At 49.2% G+C, this 10,190-nt stretch overlaps 1 pseudogene; it reads left to right on the plus strand.

The window, feature by feature from the left end:
• Positions 1 to 2,424: 2,424 nt before the first annotated feature.
• On the plus strand, positions 2,425 to 8,758 carry LOC123101316 (uncharacterized; annotated as a pseudogene).
• Positions 8,759 to 10,190: the final 1,432 nt, after the last annotated feature.

The following is a 10,190-nucleotide window of genomic DNA, read 5'->3' on the forward strand; positions in this document are numbered from 1 at the left end:
CAGTTATCAACTGAGGTGAGATTAGAGCCACATAGGATATCTGGGGATTTTAGGTTAGGAAGGACTATAATCCTGTCAATTATGAGATGATTTGGACTAGTATTTAATATAGTTTCTTAACAACCAGATAACTTGGCCCAGAAACAAGAACATGAAGAGGCACTCACATAGAGTGATGAATTGATGAAAATGGGCATGGAAGGATTATTTGGGCATATGAGAATGCCATAAAAATTTCATGCCATTTGACCAGGCCAAATTGGTCCTTCCTTCATACAACACTTCTCTATATAGAAACTTAGGAAAAATCCTGAGGGAAAATGGCTAGATGAAATATGTCCAAATCTTGTGGAGATGAGTTATATGGGTAGGAGAAGGCCTGGGAAAATTTTCAGACGTAATGGAGCAAGATAAAATATACTTGCTTCATTAACTGAAAATTTGGACAGAACCAAAGAATTGATGCTCAGCTCACATGGATGCATTGCATGATCTCAAATCTTGAGGAGGGCTTTCATTTGATAAAATGAAGGACCATGCAAAATTTTCAACTCAATAGGATTAACCTAGCTAGTACTTCCTTCACAAACAATTCCCTCAGACAGGAACTTTGAAAAATTGCTCAGGAATATTCACTAGGCAAATTAAGTTGAATTTTGGCATGAGGCAATTATATGGACATGAAAAGGTGTCCAAAAAGTTTGGGGTCAATTGGGCAAAGATAAATGGCACCTGCTTCACAATCTGACATTTAGGATAGAATAGGACAGGAATTAATTGAGCATGATGAGGAACATGGAAAATGAAATATTTTGCAATATTTGAAGAAGATATGACCCAAACAATGCATCAGAATTATTTGGGAATTTGGGGAGTGATAGAAATATAGGTTGCTTCACAACCTAGGGCAAATTGGGTTATTCCTTTAATAGAAAAAGAATATTCCCAAGGAAAAGAATATTGGGGTTTAGCTAGGATGAAAATGGCAAGGTATAGGAATGGAGATGGGGATGACAAGCCACTATGGAAAGAAAGAAGATGGCATCTTCTTCAGTTTCCAGACCACATAGCCACGAAAAAAGAAAACTCAAGCAAAAACCTCAGAAAATCAAAAGAAAAGGAAAGGGCCAAAAATCAGGTTGTGACACATGTCTAACCAGTGTTATTGTTAATCTAATGCCTCCAGTAACATGATGCAATTAAACTGTGTTACAAATGGTACTCCTGCTATTTTCCCAAGTAGGATAAGTAAGTTGCTTCTTTACGTTGCCGAGTGTCTTGGTGTCCCCACTGTCCTATGCCCTTAAACCAACTCTTTAGGTGTTGTTGATCTACTGTATCTGGATTTCACGGAGCTGGCAGAATTCCGAACAGGCTCTTACTCCCTCTAGTTATCTAAAATGTCTTATATTAATTTACAGAGGGAGTATAAGGTATATACCTTCTTAGAATAATTTGTTTATCTAGTACAAGAAAAATGTAGTATTTGTTCTTAAAATTTAGAAAATGTTAAATATTGCATGGATCACAACGATTCATCGACAGTTCCTGGCTTCAACGGAGAATTAAGAGAATCTCAGCTGATTGAGAATTAGCAAAAAAATGAATAATTTTTCAACCGGTTTTTTGTGGCCCCGGTAGTATGGGCTAATTTCAGGGCTCTTCTGATTTTCGTTTACGTTCGCTGGCCTAATTCTTTGTTTAACTATCAAATTTCGTCATAGCGCAATATAGCGTACTGACATCATTCCAACGTGGCTATGATTTTTTATCATCGTAATTTCCAGTGACTAGTTGACATGGTAACCAACGATTAAGCAATAGCTCCTTCTCCACTTCCAAACGAGGAGCCAAGAAATGGCCATGGCAATCACAAGACATCGTGTCATAAACCAAAATCCTTTCTAGTTTATAGCTTTTAAAAAAAGAATATACCCCAGCCTCTGCATCTGGATGATGCATGCAGAGATGTCGCAAAAATTTACAGCTGAAGATAGACCATTGAAGTTCTTGTTGCCCAACACAATTATATTTCTGTCAACATGATTTTGTTTACGAACCCTCACAGATCTCCAACACGTCGGCACGATCTCTCATGCTTGTTGCAACGTTTGCAGCTCAGAATTTAAATTAAAGTGCCACTCGCAAGCATATGGTTGTTTGACAGATCACTTGTGAATGCCAAAGAACCAAATACCAACATTGCATCTGCTCCAGTAAACTACCGATTGTTTGTTAAATAAATACCACGGAACTGTTCCATTCTAGGTCCATTTGGGCAGCTGGTTCTATCTGTCACCTCACATTCTTCTGTCAGATTTGCACTGTTTGAATCGAATTTACATTTAGTGAAACATTCTCACATGAGATGAAAGTAAATTGGGGTGCAAATTAGATTAACTTTGGAAAGATTTGATGACGTGAACTGAAGGTTCCAAGAACGACAAGATGCTGGCGGCGCTGCGGGACTGGAAGATCGCGTCGGCGTACGAGACGTTCCCGTGGGAGAAGAAGATGAAGGAGCTGCTGCCGGTGCCGGAGTGTCAAACAGATTAGGGTTTGGAACAATGCTCGATACCCTTGGTGGGTACGGCTGTCATATATTTATAAGAGGGAACCGTACGAATACCGGTTATATTACAACACGTATATCTAATATATACTTAGTCTAACACCCTCCCTCAATCTTAACTATGTCCTGAAACACTCAGAAGGTTAAGATTGCGACGACATCCTTTAAAAGAAGGCAAGGGCAAGGGTTTATTGAAAATATCAGCAAGCTGATCCTTCGAAGAAACAAACTTAATCTGAAGGAGCTTCTGAGCAACACGTTCCCTCACAAAATGATAGTTAACTTCGATGTGCTTCGTTCGGGCATGAAATACTGGATTGGATGAAAGGTATATTGCACAAATGTTATCACACCAAAGAACAGGCGGCTGAGTTGGGGAGACCTTCAACTCTCGAAGCAATGACTGCACCCACATGATCTCAGCTGTGGCATTAGCAACAGCTTTGTACTCAGCTTCGGTACTACTCCGAGACACCGTAGCTTGCTTGCGAGCTTGCCAGGCGATCAAGTTAGGCCCAAAGAACACAGCATGTTCCCCCGTGGATCGCCGATCATCAGGACAACCAGCCCAGTCGGCATCAGAAAATGCTGAGATCAGTCCAGAATGCTCAGGCTGAAGATGGAGACCATATGAACCAGTGTGACAAACATAGTGCAAGATGCGCTTAACAGCTGACCAGTGAGAATCACGTGGTGTATGAAGATACTGGCACACACGGTTAACTGCAAATGATATGTCTGGTCGAGTAATGAGCAAGTACTGCAGTCCACCCACAATGCTGCGGTACTCTGTGGCATCCTCAGGAGAAAGCAAGTCACCAGCAAGAGCTGTCAGTTTGTCTGTAGCAGACATGGGAGTCGTAGCAGACTTGCACTGCAACATACCAGCATGACGCAGGAGATCCTAAGAGTACTTCTTCTGAGTAAGAGTCAAGCCACCATCAGAATGAAGAACCTCTAGGCCCAGAAAATAATGCAGTCTCCCAAGATCCTTAACAGCAAACTCAGCACCAAGAGAGGACACAAGCCGATCTGTAGCAGAAGCAGACGAACTGACAAGGATGATGTCATCAACATAGACCAGAATGTACATAGTCACCTCAGGTCGCTGTAGAATAAACAGAGACGTGTCTGCTGTAGAAGGAACAAACCCATGCGCACGAAGAGCAGCGCCAAGACGGGCATGCCACGCACGCGGGGCCTGCTTCAAACCATAGAGAGCTTTGACAAGGCGACACAAATGATGTGGCTGAGCAGGGTCAACAAAACCTGGCGGCTGACGCATATAAACCTCTTCGTCTAGAACTCCATGGAGAAAGGCATTCTGAACATTAAGTTGTCGAAGCGACCATCCATGAGTAACAGCCAAAGAGAGAAGAACACGAATAGTAGTTGGTTTAATAACAGGACTGAATGTGTCTTCATAATCAATGACATACCGTTGTTTGAATCCCTTGGCAACCAGGCGTGCCTTGTACCTCTCAATGGAGCCATCAACATGTTTCTTCACCTTGAATACCCATTTAGAGTCAATGATATTAACACCAGATGGAGGTGGAACAAGACGCCAAGTGTTGTTTCTTTGAAGGGCATAAATCTCCTGCTCCATCGCAGCACGCTAATGTGGGATGCCAAGCGCTGCTCGAAAATGTCGTGATTCAGTCGTAGGGTCAGCCTCAGCATGTGCCACATAGGCCACAAGCCACGCGACAGTGCCGTCAGTGCGCTTCTTCGGTTGGAAGCTGCCACTTTTGCTGCGAGTATGGGGACGCAGGACGACAGGCGGAGGTGGCGCTGGAGCTGCCATACCAGAGGAGCCACTATCCATCAACTGCGAGGAGGACGCACCGGCGGGAGAGTCAACAGGCGCATCCGGTGGCACGGTCAGGCTCGGCGAAGACAGACCGGGCGTGACCGGCGTCAACGGATCAAGCGACAAAGACTTGGTGACCTGCGAGGCCTCCGGCTCAGGGGAGAGCGCCGCGGGTCCAGCCGGCCCGGCCGACAGCTCCGCAGGTTCGGCCAGCCCAGGCAACAGCGAGGCCGCTGGCCCCAGCGAATCGGTCACCCCGTCGGATCCTCGTGCATGGGGCATGCACGCGTGATTGAATTCGGGGTCAAGCGGGGTAGTGGCGGGGGCAGCCTCGTCGAGCGCCTCATCTGGCGTAGCAGCAACTGGCGCAGTTCTGGCCATATCATCATCCAGAAGCTCAAGTCGAGCGCCTCGTCCAGTCCCTGCACCATGGTTAGGCAACAACAGAGGAGAATATGCAGCATCCACAAATTGATTAGGAAAAACTGGAAAAGAGTGCAACTCGCTGACGGGAGTATCAGTGGGTGATGTGAGCGTGGAAAACGGGAAGACAGTCTCATCGAACACAACATCACGAGAAATGTAAACACGATTTGGCGGGATGTGAAGACACTTATAACCTTTGTGGAGAGGACTGTACCCAAGAAACACACATTGTTTAGATCGATACTCAAGTTTATGCTTATTGTACGGACGAAGATGCGGCCAACACGCACAGCCAAACACTTTAAGGAGGGAGTAATCTGGAGTTTCATTAAGCAACACTTCGAGTGGAGACTTCATGTGAAGGCGTCGTGTGGGAATCCTGTTTATCAAAAAACAGGCAGTAACAAAAGCATCACTCCAAAACCGAAACGGGACAGAGGCATGTGCAAGAAGTGTCAGGCCAGTTTCAACTATGTGACGGTGTTTGCGCTCAGCTGCACCGTTCTACTGATGTGTATGAGGACAAGACACATGATGTGAGATGCCAAGATTCTGAAAGAAGGTGTTAAGGTTATGATACTCACCCCCCCCCCAGTCTGACTGAACATGGATAATTTTGTGCTTAAGAAATCGTTCAACATGTGCTTGAAATTGCATAAAGACATGAAACACATCAGATTTGCGCTTAATAAGATAAATCCAAGTAAAGCGACTGAAAGCATCGATGAAACTGACATAATAGTTGTGACCACTAACAGAAGTTTGGGCATAGCCCCACACGTCTGAAAACACAAGTTCAAGAGGAGCCGTGACAACATGACTTGATACAGAAAAAGGCAACTGATGACTCTTGCCTTGTTGACAAGCATCACACACTAGAAACTCCTTATTACTCAACTCAACAGGAAGATGATGGCGATGAAGCACATGGCGCACAATGGGAGTAGCGGGGTGGCCAAGGCGAGAGTGCCACTGCGATGACGACACCCGAACACCACTGAAAACTTGAGAGACTCGTGGCACATCAAGTGCGTATAAGCCATCGCGAGCTCGACCACTAAGAAGAACGTCCCTCGTGCCCCGGTCCTTAACAAAAAAATGGAAAGGGTGAAACTCAACAAACACATTGTTGTCATGAGTTAATTTAGGAACCGAGAGTAAACTACGTGTGACTGAGGGAACACAAAGGACATCAAGCAGACACAAGGTTTTAGTGGTACATGAAAGAAGAGATGCCTGACCAACATGTGAGATGGGCATACCTGATCCATTGGTCGTGCGGACCTGATCGTGACCGGTGTAGGGCTGGCGAGTGGCCAGCTTGTCAAGCTGACTCGTCAAATGGTCCGTAGCGCCCGTATCAATGTACCAGGAAGGATCCACTGAGTATGAAAGAGTGAACTCGGGATCCGGTGTAGCGAGAGCAGCTTGCTTCTCATTGCCCTTCCATTGTTCCCAATGCCAAGAAAATCTCGTTTAAAGCGATGATGGCAGTGAGACGCCAAGTGCCCCTCGATACCGCAAGTTGACACTCAACCCCACCACCACATGCCTCGCAATGGAGCCGCTTGCGACCAGCCGTCGGAGGTGGAGCGGGCGGAGGGGGCTGGTTGCTTGAGGTCGGCGGCGCCTTCTGCTTGGCACCGCGGGAGCCCCCGCGGAGAGCAGCGTTCGCAGAAGGGCCCTCCGTGTAGACGCCAATGGAGCGGCAAGCAGCGAGCCTCTGTTCGGTGTTGAGAAGGCGTGCATAGAGATCGCGAGGAGGCATCGGTGTGTCACGTCCATTAATGTTTTCAAGGAGAGAATCATAGTCCTCATCAAGCCCATTGAGAATGAACGAAGTAAACTCCTCATCACGAAGAGGCTTCCAAATAGACAATAGTGTATCAGCCAAACTTTTGACCTTGTTGAAGAAGGCCGTGACGGAGAGGTCATTTTTCTTAACCTCACCCAGCTGGTTACGAATGGCAGAGGAACGGGCCACCGACTGCGAGGAAAAGCTAGAGTCGAGCGTGGCCCATGCATCCCTCGACGTCGCGGCAAAGACCACCATGCCGGCGACGGAGGGTGTGGGCGAGGACTGAATGGCACCCAGAATAGCTTGATCCTGAGCAATCCACTAATGATGAGCAGGGTTGGACACCATGACGGAGCCACCAGCGGCCGAGGACACCGGAACCATGGCCGGGGGACACGGCAGCGTACCATCGACATACCCCTCAAGGTAGTGACTACGCATCAGCGGCAACACCTGAGCGCGCCACAGGAGGTAGTTGTCAGCAGAGAGCTTCACCGTCACCAGGTGAGCGAAGTGGAAAGTTCCTGGTTCAGCCACCGATGCGGAGAGCTGCGAGTCGTACGTCGGAGGAGCACTGTACGGAATCAGCGCATCGGCCGACGGAGACATACGGTAGTGTTGATGAAGACCGTAGGGCGCCGTAGGAGGTACGCCGTAGAGCTGTAGCGACGTGACATGCGGCACAGAGGCAGCGTAGGGCGCGCCATCCGGCGCCTCGTAGGGCACCGTGGAGGACGAAGCATACGGAGCCGGCGCGACATACGGTGACGATGGCGCGACGTACGGCGCTGGATATGGCCCACCGTACGGCACCTGGACGGGAGTGCAACGAGGGACTGAGGCCGGCGGCGCAGCAGAGTTCGCAGCGGCGCCGTAAGGCAGCTACGCAGGGGCGCGATCCCGATCCTGCATGGGGGCACCGTAGCCACGGTTGACGGCTGCCAGGGATGGATCGCATCGATCCTGCATGTGGGCAACGTACGCCAGGGATGGGTCGCTGCGATCCTGCATGGGAGCACCGTACGCGAGCGATGGATTTCTGGATGGTTGCGCGGGATCAAAGGCGTGCGACGCCATGGCGGCATCGCGGGCGATCTAAGGTGCGGGCGATCGGGGCGCTGGAGGACGCGACCCTGATGCAGACGGACGAGCCCAGGCGAGCGCGGTAGACGCCATGAATGGTGATTCCGTCGCCAGGGTTAACGGAGGCGGCGCGGCGGCGAAGACCGACGCGGCGGCGGCAGAGGAAACGGAAGCACGACGCGGACCGAACGCGTCATCTGATACCATGTCAAACAGATTAGGGTTTGGAACAATTCTTGTCGCTGCTGCTGCTGCCCAAGGCCACGGACGGCACCCACACCCGCTACAACATGTTCGACGAAACCCTCACCCGCGCCGATGACTGGCTCGCCTCGTCCTGTGCCTCCGGCGTCCCCGTCGAGCTTGCCAGCGTCCAGACGGAGGCGCTGCTCACCAAGATCTCCGGCGAGACGGCGGTGTCCACGGTGAACATGGGGTCCCTGTTCGACCTGGCCAACATGTCCAACGTCAGCTTGTACGGGTTCGAGGACTACCACGGCGTGGACATCGGCGTGGTGCGCGCGGTGCGGCTGTGGTATGCGCCATCGGGCCCCGGCGGCGAGATGGCGGTGGAGATCGCGCTGCGGCAGGGGGACACTAGGCTCGGCTTCGCCATCAGCCGGACCGAGGAGGGGTTCATCTACGTGTCATCGGTGGCGGACGAGAGCACGCCGGGCGTGGCGTCGACTCAGTCGGGGCTGATCGAGCTGCACCGGGCGGCGAAGCGGGCGGGCAGGCTGCTGGTGGTGTCGAGGGTGGGAGGGGAGAAGGTGCTGCCGTGGATGGTCTCCACCGCCGGTGACGTCAGGTGCTACGACACCGTGTCGCTGAGCCAGAAGCTTTTGCTGCACCGCCACGCGCTCCGCCCCATCACGCTGCACTTCCTCATGTGGGCGAGGGCGCCCTCGCCCTGCCCCCGCCGCCAGCGCCGCCGCTGCTCATGCTGTCGTCCAAAGGCGACGAGGAGGAGATCCATGGTGACTGGCCGGAGATCACGGCCGGCAAGGGGGGCAAGGGCTCGTCCTTTAGGTTCCAGAACATTGGACTCCCGGATAGCTGGCTGTGAATGTATCCATGGATTCAGAGCGGACCTGCCGGCTATACGTCAGTCAGTCATGTAATACTGACAGTGCATCTCGTTATCTCTACTTCTAATGGACGAGTTGGTTGAATAGTCCTGGTTTATTTTCGTCCAGTTTATTTTTGTCTGGTTTATTTTTGTCTCACCTCCCACCACCCCTTTCATGCTAAAACCAAACCACGTCTGATACTCCTTCCATTTATTCGTAATGTATTTATGTGAAAAAATCAATTATGATTAATCTATAATCAATCTCTAAAAAATCTAATCTAAATTAATCAACTATACCATAAGTTCTTCAATCACATTAAATAATATTTCCATACTTCTCAAAAATTACATTAATTAACGTTTCCATACCTTGCCCAAAATATTAATTAATGCGATTGAGGAACTTATGGTATAGTTGATTAACTTAGATTTGATTTTTTAGAGATTGATTAGAGATTCTTCGGTACACACGTAAAAAGGGAAGAAAAGAAAAAGGAAAACAAACCAGGAAAAGGAAACATATGCATGGACGTCAATCCCCTTCATCTCTCCCGCTCTCTTTCCTTTCCTAGGATGTAGCCACCGATTTTCTCCCTTGCTCATGTTCTCCTTAAAGAGGTGGACGTTGAGAGGCAACGAGCGTGGTAGGCCGGATCCTCCTGACCTTGCAGTCCTTCTCCGATGTCGTTCCTGCATAATCCAACGCCCTCCTCCTCCCAGTGCCGCACCTGCGTCATTGGAGGTTGTGTGCGAGCTGGCCGCCGTCCCCTAGTATCTTCAACAGGTTGTGTGTTGCTTCCAGATAACGCAATTCGTGGAAGATTTACAGAGAAGTGAGGGTTGGGGAGAACTAGCGTCGCACCATCGCCAATCTGGTGGATGACATGTAGCACAGCCATGCCATCGAGCCACCATAGCCGCTCCTTCCAGTAGGCAATGAGGTTTGGTCGAGGGCAGGGGTAACAGTTGTGCGTGCTTGCTTGTTGTTATTCTCGAGGTGGATAGGTCATGCCATGAGCCCTCCTCCACGCATGGCGCAGCTTCCTCCGATCTCGCCCATCCTCGAATCCCTGCTGGCAGGTGATGCTGCTTCCTTACCTCAACGAGTCAAAACTGAAGGCATCCACTTCTTGTGGTAAGAACTGATCTCATGTATTGCCATTTTTATAAGTTTCTTGATGCGAATCATAGCAAGAATATTGTGTTCTTCCTATTTGTTTGATTAGTTCCAAAACAGAAGCAATTCTATCGTGACGATTTCAAATGTTTCTTGTAGAAATTAGTACTAAAGCAACTGAATTAGCATTTTATCACAACCGCGGGCTAATTCTGAAATAAAAGCCAAGGTGAAGAAGAAGGAGGAGGAGGAGGAGGAGGAGGAGAAGAAGAAGAAGAAGAAGAAGAAGAAGAAGAAGAAGAAGAAGAA

This window comes from Triticum aestivum, chromosome 5A, assembly GCF_018294505.1.
Source record: "Triticum aestivum cultivar Chinese Spring chromosome 5A, IWGSC CS RefSeq v2.1, whole genome shotgun sequence".
In the NCBI taxonomy this organism is placed as follows: Eukaryota; Viridiplantae; Streptophyta; class Magnoliopsida; order Poales; family Poaceae; genus Triticum; species Triticum aestivum.